The 17,667-nt window shown below is 40.1% G+C and overlaps 1 protein-coding gene across 3 annotated transcripts in view; it reads right to left on the bottom strand.

Annotated features, from left to right (window-relative positions):
* The window catches only part of SGCD (sarcoglycan delta), a 1,484,556-nt gene extending 1,469,759 nt beyond the window's left edge, over positions 1-14,797 (bottom strand). For 2 of the 3 annotated variants that reach the window (XM_056821905.1, XM_056821897.1), the window contains exon 1: positions 14,310-14,797. The gene's annotated coding sequence lies outside the window, so the exon portion shown is untranslated. The remainder of the gene's footprint in view (positions 1-14,309) is intronic. The other variant, XM_056821913.1, reaches the window with a different exon arrangement.
* Positions 14,798-17,667: the final 2,870 nt, after the last annotated feature.

Raw genomic sequence — 17,667 nt, 5'->3', positions numbered from 1 at the left:
TATATCTGTGTGTACCTGTGTATGTGTGTATATATATATATATATATAGAGAGAGAGAGAGAGAGAGAGAGAGAGAGAGAGAGAGAGAGAGAGAAATAACATATACAGTTTTTTGCATGTTGTCCCCACCATTATTAGAATGTGAGCTCTGTGAAGACATTTGGAGCATGTTTTTGCCTTTCTGGGTGTCACCAGGTAAAGTACCTGAAATGGAGTAAACAGTTAACAAATGCTTGGTGATGATGGATAATTTAAGAGAAAAAGTGGTCCTCAGGTTCTTTTAAACTGGAATCCTTAGATTCTGGAGGTAAGTTTGAGGTTCACAGTTGAAGGACTGAAATAAAACTCAGTTGTCATATAACCTAATACCTTCATTTTATAAAACAGTAAACTGACTCAGAAAGGTATTGACTTGCCTAAGGCCACACAGGTGCTAAGTAGGAAAGTAGAATTCAAATTCAAGTCCTCTTCTATGAGAGTCAGTGAACTTTCTTCTGTGCCAGGGTTTCTAATTCCTTGGATAGCCATGGAATACTAGAGAAAAAACTATTTTTGCCCTTCACATTTTTTATCTGTAAAGCAAAATTATTTAATTGAGAACTATAAGGGGTCTTAAAGATTATCTGGTACATTTTTCAAATGAGGAAACATGCCCATAAAAATGAATCATGTACAGAACAAGGATTTGCACTCAAGCCCTTTGACTCCAAATTCAGTATTCTTTTCACTGTACCATGTGGTTTCCCTTATATATGAGATGCCTGCTTGCCATGGTTCAGTTAACATGGACATTAACAGTGCACTTGGAGAACTTTAGTTGAGATATCATAAGGCATTATCCATTTGAAGTCACTTGAAACCTAGCTGTAAAATTCTCCTCCCTTTCCTGTATTCATGGTTACTTTAAAGATGGTAAAGATTCTACTTAAAAGCAGTCTTAGAATCAGAAGGATTCACTCATTCTCATAGTCACAGAATAGTAGCCTAGATTTCCTTTCTCTAGACACTTTGCTAGAGACTGCCTGCCTTAGCAGGGAGTAAGGGAAGAGGACAAGTCCATACCCTTCTAAGGTTCTGCGAGTCCCACCTACAGCATTCTGTACCATCAGTCAGCATCACGTCACCTAGCAGGGCATATCCCCCAGTTAAAACCATCAGTGTATGGATGATGTTGATGGATACTCAGTCAACCAGGAGCCATGGTGGGGTGGGGAAGGGGAGGGGGAAAGCAAAGAAAGTGGTCTTCTCTGATCAAATGTTTATATGTTGCAAATCTATTTATGAACCTCTACTTCTTGCCCTTTTAAATAGTTACTGATATTTTTTGTTCTTATATGACCTTTATTTCTAAAAATATCTCTTCCTGTCCCCTATCCAGAGAATCATCCTTGCAACAAAGAATAAAAAAGAGAGGGAAAATCAGTTCAGAAAAACAGTCAGACAGTATATATAATGTTCTACATTCATGGTTCACCTGGGCAAAGTATAAAGGAAAGAACACTTTTCATCTTTTGGGGCTCAGATTTAACATTATAATTGTGCATCAATCAGATTCATTTTGATTGTTCTTTTTAATTATATTGTAGTTGTGATTATTGTTTTCTTGGTTCTGCCTACTTCAGTTTGCCTCAGTACACATAAATCTTCCCATGTTTCCTTGAATTCATCATTTCTTATATATAATAATATCCTATTATATTCATCTACCATAACCTTAACTAATAGTCATCTGCCTGGTTTTTAGTTCATTGCTATTACAAATAGTGCTGGTGTAAATCTTTTCAGAGATAGACAGACAGAAAAATAGAGGTATATTGAAAGCAAACTCAACAAGCATTTGTTAGGTGTCTACTATGTGCCAGAGACTATGGTAAGTGCTTAGACTACAAAGAAAGGTAAAAGAGAGATCCTTCTCTCAATAGGCATATATATGTAAGCATGTGTGTATATAAATACATGTGTGTATTTGTATACACATGCACACTGCACGTATCCATTTGACATGTGTGTCTGTCTGTATGTAGTATGTATACATATCTATATGATCTTTCTAACCTCATTGGGGAATATATGGACTTTCCAATTCTATAAAATGCCTGAACACAGGCCTGATAAAAATAAAACTTTAATTACATACTTAGGTCATGAGTAGAAAGGTGATTTAGATGGCTTCTACCCAAGTTCACACTAATTGGTGATGAGGGCAAATGTATTATGTTGAGATCAAAAGAAAAAAAGATCCATTATGTTGAAACCAACTGGAGATAGGTATCTCTGAATATAGATGGCCAACTGACATGTAGTCCACTACTGATTGTATTCAAAACTTTTTCAAATGGATAGTAGATATCTAGAGCTTATAATTTGTTGGCATTGCCCTTGGAAACACAGTCACCCTTATGCCATGATGAGACATTGGTATAGGGTTCTAGGAAAGTATATAGCATACAGGATGTCATTGGTCAGGGAGGATCGTTAAAATATCTTTTAGGAAACATGGTAAAAGAGATAGCTTTCAGATGATGTGTTATTTTAGTTATATCAATTCATAAAAAAATAAGACTTGGAGATGTACTCTGCACTACTCCAAAGAGATAACATATCCTCTGAAGTATATTTAAATTTTGATGTTTTCTCTGAAAGAATTTTTTAAAATCTAAAATATTGATCACACAGAAAATTTGTTTCCCTGTAATTTCTAACACAAAACAGCCAAGTTGGAAATTAGATTCTTGTTCCTTTCATAATGTCAGCTGAATTTGTCTAGTTGTCTGCCATCCAATCAGAAAGTCATGCTTTCAATGGTTTTCAAAAAGTCCCTACTTTTTCTGTTGGCAGCCTGAAAAGTTAACATATCATGATTTTCCAAAGAATTTTCTCAAACAAGGAAGGGTTTCAGTCACAAATATAGCATGGAAAAATCCCAACTCCTTTAAAAGACAATTGGTTTCCCTATAATTTAGAAGGAAAGTGCAAGACAATACCATAATAGCAGCATTCCCTTCTGAAAACCTATGAGACAGCACCTGCTGGGATAGATCAAATGTAATATTTCATTTTTACTGCACACCTCTATAGTAGCATTAAAACAGTCCTTTCCAACATGATGTATTATCACTAGGAATGGAAGTAAAGAGAAGAGTTGCAGAAATTCTGAAACTCCAGGAAAAAAAAAAACATTTGAAAGTTGCCTTTCATTTCCTCATCTGAGGACACAGGGAATCCCCCTGACACAGGATCATAGGGCCTAGAGATGGAAGGGGCCTTAGAGACATTCTCATATGGCCCCAAGCTCCCTGGCTTCACCATTTTTTCTCTCCTATCAAATATAACAAAAGAACAATACTAGATATAGAGTCAAAATTCTGCCCTCTGGCCACAATTTTCACATCACTCAGTAGAAACTCTTTGAGAATTCAACATGGCACTTGGCTCCATATTTGGCACTTCCATCAAACTGTTTGAAACATGAGTCATCACCCCACACACACACACACACACACACTCCTTTTATAGAAGAGGGAGATAGCATAGGTACCACATGGTACCCAATGAACAAACTAAGGCAGGGAGGGGGAAATGGTAAAGGAGTATAAATCAATGCTTTTTATGCCCTGCATAGATTTTTCCCCCTACTGATGCTATCATAATAGTCACCAGGGCCAAAAGTGATTCTTGGCAGAAAAAGCATAAGAACCATTAACTCAGACATGCGTAAATGGGAACTTGGCCCAAATAGACTACATTTAAAGTATAAGACCAAATGAGTTTGCCATATTATTCTGCTACTTCTTTGGTTAAATATATTGGCTTTAACTTTTCAAATGGACATGACACAAAAAAAGAGTCAGTAGTCAGGGGCCCTGGGCCTAGCTTTGGCACAGAAACACTATGAAATGTTGAGTAAATTATTCTACTACTTTAGATTTCAGTTTTCTCATCTGTAAAACTAAGCAAATGGTCTAAATCATTTCCACTGACCTTTGCAGTTTCAATCTTTCTAAAGATAAGGGGCATTTGGTCTCAAAACTTCCCCCAATTCAATCATCTTCATCACCATCACCAACACATATTATTTAAAATTACTTAATCATAGATACAGAAGAGAAAAAAAAACTAAACTTGGAATCAGAGGAGTCCTGGGTTTGAATCCTATATTTCATTTGACTCCTACTATTCACTTCTTATGTAAGCTTGAACAAGTTACTTCATTCTTCTGGACCTCAGTTTTCCCATCTGTAAAATGAAATGGTTAAAATCAAAGGTTCCATTTATCAACCTTCTGGTGACTGAAAATAATGTGGTTAGCAGTAAATAAATGGTTAAAGGGAATGAACAGTCATTTTTCATGGGAAATGATTCAAGTTATCAACAACTACATGAAAACTGTTCTACATCACTAATAATTACAGAAAATACAATTAAAGCAATTTTAATGTTCTATCTCACATCTATTAGACTGCCAAAGAAGAAAAAATAGAGTAAATTGACAAATATTGGAGGGACTATGGGGGTTGAGGATGAATCACACTTTCTGGAAAGCAATTTGGAACAAAGTTCATAAAGTTACTAAATGGTGACTACTTTTTGACCTAATTATAACACTATTGGACCAAAGAGATCAAAAAAGGAGTAAAAGGATCTCTATATACAAAAATAGTTATAGCAGCTCTTTTTTATAGGAGTCAAAAATCAGAAACCAAGGAGGTATCCCATTGGTGCATGGCTAAACAAATTATAATATTTGAATATAATGGACTATTATTGTCCCTTAAGAAATAATAAAATGGACAATTACAGAGGAAACTGAAAATACCTCTATGAAATAATATATAGTGAGTAAATATAACAGAACTAAGAGTAATTTATTCAATGGAATTATAGGGAAAAAACATTGGTAAACTTCAGAATTATGATTAATGTAAAACCAAAAGTCTAGATAAATGAATATGAAACATGATTCTCATCTTCAAGAGAGAGATGATAAACTTAAAAAGCAGAAAGAATGACACATTTTCAAACATGGTTAAGGTAGGAATTTATTTTTCTAGTCAATATATTTTTAAGATGAGGGTTTTATTTTCCTTTTGTTGTTGCTCCATTGTGGTAGGTAGTGGGAGGAACAGGTTACAATTTCATGTAAAATTATATAAATTTACATTTTAAAAGGAAAGCAATATGGGGAAAAGGTAAGCCAAGGTTAAAATGTATGTGCTTTGATTAAGGATTAGGTTAATAATTGGGTACAAATTGTTCAATGAAAATAACACACTCAAAACCAAAGTTGATTTTCTCTTCCCTCAAAATCAAAAATAGCATTGATGTATTCTAGTGTTTGGATTTATGAACCACATCAAAATGACTGTCAGTTGGTTAGGTGAGCTTGCTAATGAGGACAAGATTACAACCAAGATCAAGATCACAACAGTCTAGTTATCCCTTCATGATTATAAAAGGTACCTTCCAACTCCTACTAGCTCCTATAAACCATCTTGTAATCACATACTTCTTAGTAGAAAAAGACTGAGTGAGTATGACTCGATACAAATTCATCCCCTCCTACTGGAATGCCAATTTCAGTTAAAATTCAAAATGTATTCAAGGTCCTTTCCAGTTTGGTACCAACCTACCTTTTTTGACACCTAAAAAACTGTTTATCTTTTTAGTCCTATCTACAAATTCTGCTTTACAATCAAGCTTAACTATTCTCTCCCCTTTTATACTTTCACTGTCCTTTGTCTACCTCCTTGCCTGTTGAATCCTTATTTTTCTTTAAAGTCCAGTTTAAGTAACACCTCCTCCATAAGACTTTTTCCTAATCCCAATTTTCAGTAATGATCTTTCCTCAATCCTTCATATTACATTTTGTTGCAATTATTATGAAATATTATGTATTAAAATTATTTGTGTTTGCCCCATATTTCCCTCTTTCACTGTGTGCACCATGAGGGGAAAAGTATAAGGGAAGAAAACATATCTTGTCTGAAATTTTCATCTCAACATATAGTATAGAGCTTTGCACATTGGAAACACTGAATAAGTTGTTCTATATAGTATTTAATAAAGTAAGTTTACTTGATTTACTTGTTTACTTGAATTTGCTAAAATAATAATAATAAATAATAAATTAATAAAAGCAAGACAGGCCCTGGAGAATCTAAATATCTCAGATAATCCTGAGGGCATGCAGTTTTAGAATAACTCATGTTATAGGTTTGTTTAACCTTTCAACTTCTCATTCCCATCTTTATATAAAATTGAAAATGGGTTCAAATGAAATTCAAAAATAGCCATTCATTCATTTATGATTTCTTAAAAAAATATTTATTAAGCATCAACTTTGTTCAAGGCATCTGAGGACTGAGTAGACTTTCAGTCTAACAGAAGAGAAAGACCCATACCAATAAATTCATACTTCTCATACCTCTGAAAATAAGATTCTGAATTTGCCACATGATTAGATAAAATTGCTGGTCAGTTTCCTTTTCTGTAAAATGAAGGTCATCATAAGATCTAAAGCTTGAATGGTTGTTCATCATAAATCTCCATTTTGAAGATGAATGAACCAAGGTCACCTAGAAAGTTGTACTCTTAAGTTCACAGTGACAAAGCTGTTCTTTTTAGTAAAGTCCTGTGCCTCCAAATCAAGTGCCCTGATAATTACACTGAATGGCCCTATTCCAGACTGGAATAGAAGATCTTTTGGGTATCTTTCAGTTCTAAAGTTTTATATATAAGTACCTATACTATATATAAGAAGTTCATAGATTCATAGAGTTAGAGGTAAAAGGGATTTTAAAGACCATCTAGTTCAAATGTCTACATTTATAGATAAGGGACAAAGTCTCTCCCAATGTCATACAGATACTGAGAGAATTGGTATTGGAAATCAAATTTTATTTCAAATCCAGGACTCTTTCTACTATGCCAAGCAGGGTTCCTAAATAACAAAGCATAATGGTTATAGAATTCTTGGTGATCACTTTAAGTATCATTAACATGTTCTATTCCAGAAATTCCTAGAGATAACTTGAATACCTCTACCTAATAATTTGGCTATTTCTCTTCATGCTCAACCACCACCCTTCAACTTTAGTCACTTAAGTCCTCCCAAGTAGATTAACATCTTAGGTCATATTATCTCAGGATTTCACTATCAAGCTAGGTTCAGGGATTAATGAAATTGATTTCTGCAGTTATTTACCATATATCCCCACTCAGAAGTATTTGTATTTTAATAATAGTCTCCTGAAAAAAAGAAAAAAATTTAAATATCCCAATGGATTAATGTCTAATGATGAAATATCTAGGACTTTTACAAGGTAATGATAATGGCATTTTAAGAACAAGTGTCCTTGCTGGTGCTACTCAAATTACCCAACATTATCTTCAACCCATCTCAGTAGGCCAGTCTTTCCTGTCTCTACCCATCTAGCCTTCTATTTAACACTAAATGGGGCTTACTTTCATGATAAAAATGTCCCATTTCTCTTTTCTATGGCTTCTCTTTGATGGGTTATTTGCTTTTACTTTTTTGATAATGATTTACAAAACCTCTTTGAATGCAGAGAAGGTGTTACATTAAGAAGTTTCTGTTGCCTTGTCAGCACTGATTATAATGTTTCCAAAGGATCATCTACAATATACTGCACCAATGATCTGTGTCTTAATATCTCCATAATATTGACACCATGTGACAAAGATGTACGTGTTAACAACTCCATAGTGCAATGCACATATTCCAGCTTTGGAGGCTATATTTGGGTTGAGCAAGCCTCAAGTCATTTAGTCATACACCAAAGCACCCCAAGAGTAGAAATATCCCAAGGTGATTTTTTAAAAAATCAAACACACACACACATACACAGAGTGCTTTAGTGATATTGGGGAGTAATATAGTGGACTCTGATCCATAACTTTGACAAGGACCCTATGCCATCAATTCTGACCAGGTTTCATTAGGAATGATGAAAAATATTAATAAACATTCACATTTCTTCAAATCTGCCTGAAATGTAACACAGAACAGCATCAAAGAAAGGCCTAAGTTATCATTACCTTCTAAGTAATCTTACTGGGAAAAGAGGTTTGGTTTTCCAGGAACCCACAAGACCTTATTAACAGAGGACTTGGAAAGTCAACCTTATATCTGTTTCCCTGTCATCTGAAATTTGCTCCATCAGCAAATCCTCCTGTACAGCTCAATCTGTCTCAGTTGAAGTTCAAGTTTAGCATTTTTCAGAAGGTGGACCAGTTGGCACAAGGAACACAAATATTTACCAATCACCAACCTTTCATAGCAGAACATGGAACTACCTTTCCTTTAAGTTAGTGGCAGTTAGCTAAACTTAAAATATCTAGACTAGGAGTCAAGGAGATCTGGTCATAAGCTTGTAGCCTTGAGAATATTATTTCTCCTCTTTGGACTTCAGTGTTTTCAGTGGCATGCTAAGGGCATCAAAATAGGCAATCTATAAAAAAAGACTTGAATTTCAGAGTTGGGAGAAGAATATTTCTTTCTGTGTCTAACTGATGAGTTGCAATTTGTGCCATTGGAGGGGAGTACCCACATCGATGAAAGCCTATATCATTTAATGATACAAAAACAGACGACTGAAAAGTCCAATCTATTGGTTTCATAGACAGGTTTTTAATACTTTGCACATGTTATTTAATCTCACTAACCTTCAGTTTCCTAATATGTAAAATAACATACATCTAACAAAGTTGTAGTGAGGTTCAAATGAGATAGTATTTATAAAGTATTTTGCAAACCTTTATACAAATATTACATGTTATTATTAATCATATTAGTGCTTTCAAATCAAAACACCCCCCAAATCATTTTTAAAAATAACCCAATGCCATATATCCAAACACTATTTTCTTGATTTATTTATAACTACTATGATCATCTTACTCTATTTTCTATTACTTCAGTTACATATTTGCCCTAAAACTTAAAGTTCTTACTTCTGGAATTTTAATCTCTCTCATTCAGAATGAAAGGCCACATCAAGTCATTTTGAATTATACTTTTTTACATTCCAAACTGCACAAAAAATATCTCCAAATTCCAGGTGCATGTGGGTAGCTCAGTGGATTGAAAGCCAGGCCTAGAGATGGGAGGTCCTAGGTTCAAATCTGAACTCAGACACTTCCCAGCTGTGTGACCCTGGGCAAGTCACTTAACTCCCATTGCCTAGCCCTTACCACTCTTCTGCCTTGGTTCCAAGACAGAAGGTAAGGTTTTTTTTTTAAATTCCAAATTCCAAGTTGTTTGAATTTTTAACTTATAAAACACCTATTGTGTTCATGGCATTATATGTCCAGTCTTCATAAGAACATAAATTTAGAACTGGACAGGGATGTAGAAGTCATTAATCCAAAACCCTCATTTTATATATGGGAAAATCAAGACCCTGTGAGATTAAATGACTTGTCCAAGTTCACCCAGGTAGCAAGTTTCAGAGCCAATATCTCTGCAACTCTGATACAACATATTTTCCATTGCACCATTATCTTTATCTGCTTAATGATTTCAGTGGGGAGGAGGGAGAGATAAGGAAGGGATGTTTGTCACATACACAAAATAACTATAATACAAAATAAAACATGATGACTACATGGAAGAAAATATAAATCAAATATTATATTAAGTCCAAGGAGGAAAATATAATTTTTGATTTGGGGAAAGTCAAAAGGGGAAGAGTTCCTGGTGGATGTGACTTTGAACTTTAAAGGATAGAGAGAATTATAACAGAAGGAATAGAGCACTCATTTCAATTCAATCTACTATGTTAAATTAACACAACAAAAGAAAGAAAATGGAAAGAATGAAGGGATAGAGGAAGGAATGAAGCTAGGGAGTGAGGAGTGAAGGAAGAGGAGAGGAGAGGAGAGGAGAGGAGAGGAGGGGAGAGGAGAGGAGGGGAGAGGAGAGGAGGGGAGAGGAGAGGAGAGGAGAGGAGAGGAGAGGAGAGGAGAGGAGAGGAGAGGAGAGGAGAGGAGGGGAGGGGAGGGGAGGGGAGGGGAGGGGAGGGGAGGGGAGGGGAGGGGAGAGGAGAGGAGAGGAGAGGAGAGGAGGGGAGGGGAGGGGAGGGGAGGGGAGGGGAGGGGAGGGGAGGGGAGGGGAGGGGAGGACAGGACAGGAGAGGACAGGACAGGAGAGGAAAGAGAAGGGGCAGGGAGTGAATGAGGGAAAAAGAGGGGAAAAAAACAGAATAGAAGAAAATTCCAAAAAAAGATAATTTATGATGCTTCCAATCATAGATTTTAAAAAGAGTATTTTACCACTGAAATTGCAATTAACTGTTTTGAATGCAGGTAAATTCTGCCTTTGTGATCTATATTCCTAAATTATAGCAAGTCAAAAAATAAAAATAAAAAGTATAACTCTTGACAGTAGCTTGTCAGAGTACCCAGAGCTCAATTACTATCTACAAATAAAAGGTCAAGGTTAAAAGAAGCACAGTCTCAGAAAATAAATTTGGATCTCCAAAGGAAAGATGAGAAAACAGTAGGTTAAATAAGAAGTCTGACACCTTTAGCCACTTTCCAATAAAATAAGATCAGAAAATACCTGAAATGCTGCAGAGCACAGCATTGAAATTAAGCAGACTACTGTGAAATCCTGGGAGTGTGTGGGGGGGAGGGGGAAGGGAGGGTCACTTCTTTTTTATCTGTAGCACATGTCATTCAGATATTACAGGGGACCCAGGAGAATAATTCTTTATCATATTTTCAACTGGTAGTCAGATCTATGAGTGTCACCTGCTACTACTTATCTAAGGTTCCACAAACCTAGGAGGGCTCTGATTAAAGTAGCTTTTGACACAACTGCCCTCTAACCTGCCTCCCAGTGACACTTTTTGTCAATGATTTGTACAAATAGAAACACTAAGGCTGTTAAGAAGCACTTTGTGCTTCCAGGATGCTTTGATCCTGTCAGGAAAGGAAGTAAATAGTTTAACAAATGCCTATATGAATGCTGTGCAGTTCACTTCTCAAATAAGTCAACAGATTTCCTAATACATAGCACTGAATCCAGGCAACACAACTAAAACTGGTATGCCTTCCCTCTACTTTGGCTTGTTACCTCTAGTCCTGGTTATAAACCATCCAACCAAAATGCAAAGCTGCAACATTTGTATGATGAAAAGAACCCAGGACTGAAAGTGAAGAGAATTAAAGGTGCCCTCAAGTAGAGGGAGCCTCATGACACCTCCGACCAGGTACTGCCTTGCTGAAGGGACCACTAGTTAATGGAATAAAGTGGGTGATGATTTGTTTCAACAGCTTCTCTGGTCCTCTGCCTTTAAAGTGAAATTTCATACAATATACCTTTGAAGAAGTGCCTTAAAATAGAATTGTTTAGAAACATCTGACAATTAATAATAATGATAGCTTGCATTTACAAAACCTTTAAGGGAATTCCTAACAATCAGCTATGTGAAGATGTGCAAGCATTACTGTAATTTCATTACAGATGAAGAAACTGAGGCTCAGAGAAATGGCATAACTTGCCCAAGCTCACATATGATGATGGGAGACACTAGAGCTCCTCCTTTCTAATCCAGGTCTCCACACTCCAAGGTTAGTATTCTTTCCACTATATCAAGGAACCTTAGGCTGAGAGGAAATTTTAGGGTTAGGGATTCCTACAATGTTTGTGTCCACTCTACCTTATTGCACTTTAATGACACTGAGCACTGTGCAGACACAGTCAGTACTTAATATGTTTGTTGAGTGAGTGAATGAGTGGGAGAATGAATGAATCCACGAACGAATGCACGATTACCTCATAAGCATTCACTCAGAGAAATTCCGCGAAGAGGAATTTCTATCTCCATGTAAATTTACAAAGAGCTAAACTTGCAATTCCCGTCTTAGCCAATGAATTCCAGTCCTAAATGAGAAGGGTAATTTCAGCGTAATTCACGACTCCCTAGTGAAGCAAACAGCCGCAGTTACTAGCCTCATAGGGAGCAGGGATTGAGTCCACTTCTTTAGAATCTCGGGTGGTTTATAAAAATTAACAATCACCGACACTTGCTCTGTCCTGATCTCTCTCCATCCCTTCCGAATCTCTCGCTTTTCGTTTGACACCCAATCCATGGCCCCCAACTTGCTCTCAGCTCATCCGACGAAGACGACGATGACGACGAGTGGGCAGATCCCGAGGCCCCCTCTGCCAACAAGACGCTAACAGCGACCACGTTTCCCTTGAATGCGTGAGCCCCATGCTAATACCACGGACTAGCTCTCTGTCAAAGGACCAACACTACTCGAAAATTATTAGACTGGAATCTCAGTTTCCGAGTTTTTTCCGGGGCTAGGGGGTGGGGTAGGAGTGGGAACAATTCCAAAAGGGAGAAGGGCTGGCGGAAAGGGAAGTAGGGCTTGGAAGGATACAATTAAAGAAAAGCAGCGGGAGAAAAAAGCGGAGCGAAGAATAAGAGTTACAGTTCGACGCATTTTGCATAGCTTGTACTTCCCAACAGCTGAAATCTATTATGTCTTCCTGGCTGGAATCGCTATCCACCAATTACAGAAGAAATTCTGAAAGTCCTAAATGTGTCTAGGGTCAAGCTTCTTAGTACTGCTGGACTTGAACCCATACCTGCCTGCATTCCATACATCTGTTGACTTAGAGAGATAACAAGCTCTGAAAGGAGTTAAGAATCTTGTCTCCTTCTGACTGCTTTCACTTTCCGTCCCGACCTTAGAGCTGAGAAACTTAATCTCTCACCAAACTCTATCTCAGGCAAGCAATTTGAGCCATCATCACACACAAATCTCTCTCTCTCTCTCTCTCTCTCTCTCTCTCTCTCTCTCTCTCTCTCTCTCTCTCTCTCTCACACACACACACACACACACACACACACACACACACACACAAACACACACACACACACACACACACACACACAGGCACGCAAGTATCTTGGGATTTGAAGCAAGGGGGCGGGGCAGGGGCTAGCTGCAACCATTGCTGGGTGAAAGGAAGAAGTCAGGGACCAGAAAAAGGAATCCCCTCCAGCTTTCCTAAAGATTTTGCTTACAGTGCCCTTAGGCCTTTAGACTCGGGAAAGCAGGGAGCCTGGGACAACCGGAAGGGCTAGTGCGGAGGGAAGCAGCAGCTTGCCCACTCCAACTAGGGACCAGCCAAGTCTTCTGCATCCTTTCTGAATGGGGCCTCAATTGCCTTGAAGTTCAGTCACATCCTCTATCATCTACACAAAGAGGGCCTCAACAGAGAGTTCACTTGTTTTCTCAAAGAGGCATCAAGGCAACTGCATTTGGATGGCGCTCGTGCGCTCTCAAATACGTACACGTACACGTACACATAGAGTTGGACTGGCTAATAAAACCACAGGGAGAGGGGAAGTGCATTTCCTTACCCCACATTTAGAGACAGCTTACCCCAGAGCAGTAGTAGCAAAAAAAAAAAAAAAAAGCCAGGGGGCTTCAGAGACAGGATTCCCTCCCTGGCTCCCAGTCACTAAGAGACTGGGTCCAGCAGTCACCTGTTGGATGCTCAGAGTCCTTGCCAAGCTCGGTCCAGCTGCAGCGCCACTGTGTATTCTACCCTCTTATCCTCAAATCCTGAGCTGTCACTGATATCCCTGTTTCTCCTTTCCAGGTCTTGGATTTTTTAGAGTTGCCTGCTCAGGGATGTGTTTTCTATTCCTGTAGCCGAATAATTTCACGCGCGTATCCTCCTGCCGCTCCAGTCTCTCCCCAGTGCATACACACACTCACACACGCTCTGCTTTTAATATTCAAGCTGCTCAACGCTCCTTTAATGAAGTGCACGCGGCCTCCTCCCGCGCCCTATCTGCCATCCCTGTAGATCTCTAAGCGCTTATATTTTCTACCTGCTAACCTGCGGATGAATTGCAATGGGAGAAAAACCTGACCTGGGCACCCCACGTTCAAGATGCAGTGAGGATCTTCAATTATCCAAAAGAAGCCTATCGGCAGTGCACTGTGTCCCACTCCTTCTGCTCCCCATTTATCCCTACTACTAGCCTCAGTACTGGGAGGCAAGGGGGGAGGGGGACAACTCTTGAGAATGAAACGAGATAGCTGGGTTTGGTGGAGCTGGAGCTCCGCGAGACTGCCAGTCACAGACAGAGAAAGGGACAACTTCCCCAGTGACCCGAACCGAAGAGTGATTTGGTTGCCCCTCTCAGAAGCTGGGCCGAGCCTTAGTTCCCCTTCCCCTAAAAGGGGCAAACAGACAACTTCAGAGAGACCGTGCCTGCACTAAAGTGGGGAACTGGGCGCGGCGACAAGCTACTCACCCCTTGGTCTGGGCGCCGGCCGGAGCCGCCCCCTCGCGGGACTGGAGGGCGAGCAGCAAGTGCAGCGGAAGGACTATGTGGGTCTTTCTATGTATGTCTGTGTGTTAATTTTTGCTCCCCCTCCGTTCTTCTCCCGGCTCCGCGGGAGCTAAGCGCTCCAACTCCAGCCTCTATATGCAGTCAATCCCATGAGGGGAGAGGCAGCGAGCGCGCAACCCGGCCGGGAGCACATCCCTCCACTGGACGAGTCAGCGAAGCCACAGCATTGGGGGAGGAGAGGGGGAAAGGGAGGGATGAAGGGGCTGGGAATGAAGTTGGGTGGGAAGCGGGGCGGGGGGATGGGGATGACCGACCCCAGCAGCACCAACTCTCCTTGGACTTTAAGCACCCGGCTGGATGCGCCGACGCTCTTTTCCTCTGGCTCTGACTCCGGCTCCAGCTCCCAAGCCCTCCTGGAGCTTCTAGCCGGGAGCTGGCGATCCGGCCGCCCCCTGAATCCAGGCCCCAGCCGGAGGGAGCAGCCGGACGCCTTGACAGCTGCGGGGAAACCTCTGTCCGCTCCCGCCGGCCGCCGCCTACCCAGAGCGCCGCTGCATCGTGCTTTCCGGCAGACAGGCAGGCAGGGAGGGAGAGAAGGAGGGAGGGAGGAAGAAAGAAAGGCGGGGAAGGAGGGCGGGGGCCGAAGAGCGGGGTTTTCTCCTTTTTGCTCCCAGCTTTGGGCTTTAGGGCTCTCCCTCCCCTACCCACCCGCCTCCCCCAATTCCCCTTTCCGCGATGTCCTCTCTCTCTCTCCCTCCCCCTCTCTGTGCTTGCACTGCTCTCTGCCAGCTCCCTGTTTCCCTTGATGCTCTGCTGGGTTCCGGCTAGAGACTGAGAGGGCAGCAGCAGCCAAGGCTCGAGCGGGTTTGGGCAATAGGAATAGCAGCAGCAGTAGCAGTAGCAGCAGCAGCAGCAGCAGCAGCCTCGGCCGCCGCCGCTACCGCCTCTTCCCGCGCGTCCACGTGCCGGGGTCCTGTTGTGCGCGCGCCAGCGGAGTATGAGGGCGAGAAAGGGATTGGGGATGGGAGGAGGGGAGAAGCCTCCAGCCAAAAGGAATGGAAAGGGTACAGAGGGAGAAATGGACGAAGGGCGCAGGACCCAGTCTGCGGCTCCGGGAAGCCTGATGGACAAATTCCACCCCTTTCCCCCGCCCCCCCCCTTGCAGAACATAAAGAGCCAGAAAAAGGGAGGAGGGGGGGAGGGGCCCCTCTCCACTCCGCAGGATCAGCAACAAGATGAAGAAGCAAAGAAGCTGCTTCCTGACTCTGCCAAGGGGACAAATTCCAAGCGTCCTCTGTTGACAGTCCCCTCCTCCCCGCCCCGTCTCCCCCATCCCCCCACCTCAATCCCCAGCCAAATAGAAGGATTCTGGCACACAGAGCTGGCGGAAGGTTTGAGGGAGGGGTGTCATAATCATTGCGTATATTGGCGTCCCTTAAGGTCCTCCTCACCTATGGACTTTCCTCCTCCTTTAATACGAAACACTGGGTTGTCCCTCTTCCAGGAAAACAAAAAACAAACAAACAAACAAACTGTCTTTGGCTTACAGGATGGAAACTCATTTCCTACCACCAATCAATCCACAAATATTTAACCAGTTCCTACTATGTTCAAGACACTATGGAGGTTGCAAAGATGAATAAGACACCATTTTTTTTTACTGTGAAAGCTTACCGCAACAATAATTTGAAAAGTTAAAACAACAGAAGTTGTTCATCCGTAAAGATTAAAAAGGAAGTATAGCAGAATGCTGCATTTGAAGGAGCTCTACATTGGAGTCTCATCACTACCTGTGTGACCATAGGCAAGTCAGTTAACCTGACTGGGCCTCAGTGTCCTCAACCGTAAAAGGAGAGGTTAGCCTAGATTTCCTCTAAGGTCCCTTCAAGGACTAGATCTGTGATCCTTCTTAGCTCACAGGGTATTTATTGAAACACTTTGTAACCTCAAATAAATATATACATGTAAGTTATTATTGTCACAGGATCTCAAAACAATTCCTGAATAAGTGAGCCTAAGTGAATTTTCACACAAGTGAAAATGTGTCCTTTTCAATTCTCTAGTATTTCAGGAATGAGAGAGATAAACTCAAAGTGTGGTGGCTAGAAACGTAGAGGCTTGGACTAAAATTTCGAAGGATTATGTTTTAGAGATAAGCAAAAGCATAAATCAAAATAAGATATTCTAGGAAAAGCCTAGATGAACAACTGATCATCATAGTATTGGGGGGGAGAGGCTAGAAAGGTAGATCTTCCCATAGAAGCAATACACCTTCACATTCTTGGAGGGGGAATTGAGGGAAAGATTCTAACTACAAAAAGATATTTTTATTAGGAAAAGGAGAATAACTGGGCTTCCTACAGCCCAAGATTCAGCACTTGAGGATTGGACAGAAGTACTCTCCCTTCCAATGGCAAACTACAGTGACTCCAGTCATTTCAATTCAGTCCAGAAAACTTGAATTGCTTTTACAGTTATTATACACAAGGTATAATTCTGCACATGTAAAAATGAATGTGAAAAGTAAAAAAAAAATCTGCAAAGCAAAAAAAGAGAACAATATCTACACAAATCATAATCAGACAAGACAGTATGTGATAACAGATTATAGAAATATAGATTTGAAGTTGGAAGGAACCTTAGAGACTAGTAGAATGACCCCTTTTTGGAGACAAGGACACATTCCCAGCAGATTAAATGATCTGTCCAAAACTGCATAGATAGCTGGTAGTAGAGTGGGAATTTGAACACAGATCCTCTGATTCCAAATTCCAAGTCTATTTTCCAGTATTTCAAGATAGAATCATAGCATTTAAAGTTAGATGGAATCTTGCAGATCATGTAGCCAGTCAACTTCTTCATTTTATAGATAAGGAAACTGAAGTACAAGAAGATTAAAAGACTCGCCCAATACCAAACCACCAATAAGTGGCAAAGTTGGAATTTTAACAAAGGTTCACTGATTCCAAACTTGGTAGTCTTTCCATTACACAATACTACCTCTGGGAAAGATCAGCTTCAGCTAGGGGATTAATAAAGACTTCATGGAGGAGGTGGAAACTGAGCAGAAGACAGAAATTTTAATTCAACCAACAATCATTAAGTACCTATGGTGTGAAATTTGGCAGAGGAGATAAAAGTTAAGAGAGTAGAGAAAGTCTTATTTAATTTATGCTCTACTGAAGATTTTAATGTATCTGGGGAGTCCAGAGAAATGACTTTTGGGGATTCCTTTGGTTTTAATTAATTTTAGAGAATATGTCAGGTTAATAGACTAGCAGGTAATCATTCTGTTTCATTAATCCATAGGAAAAGAAAG

This window comes from Monodelphis domestica, chromosome 1 (assembly GCF_027887165.1).
Source record: "Monodelphis domestica isolate mMonDom1 chromosome 1, mMonDom1.pri, whole genome shotgun sequence".
NCBI classification, from domain to species: Eukaryota; Metazoa; Chordata; class Mammalia; order Didelphimorphia; family Didelphidae; genus Monodelphis; species Monodelphis domestica.
Note: the sequence above shows the minus strand (reverse complement) of the source record. Positions and strands in the feature narration are given on the sequence as shown.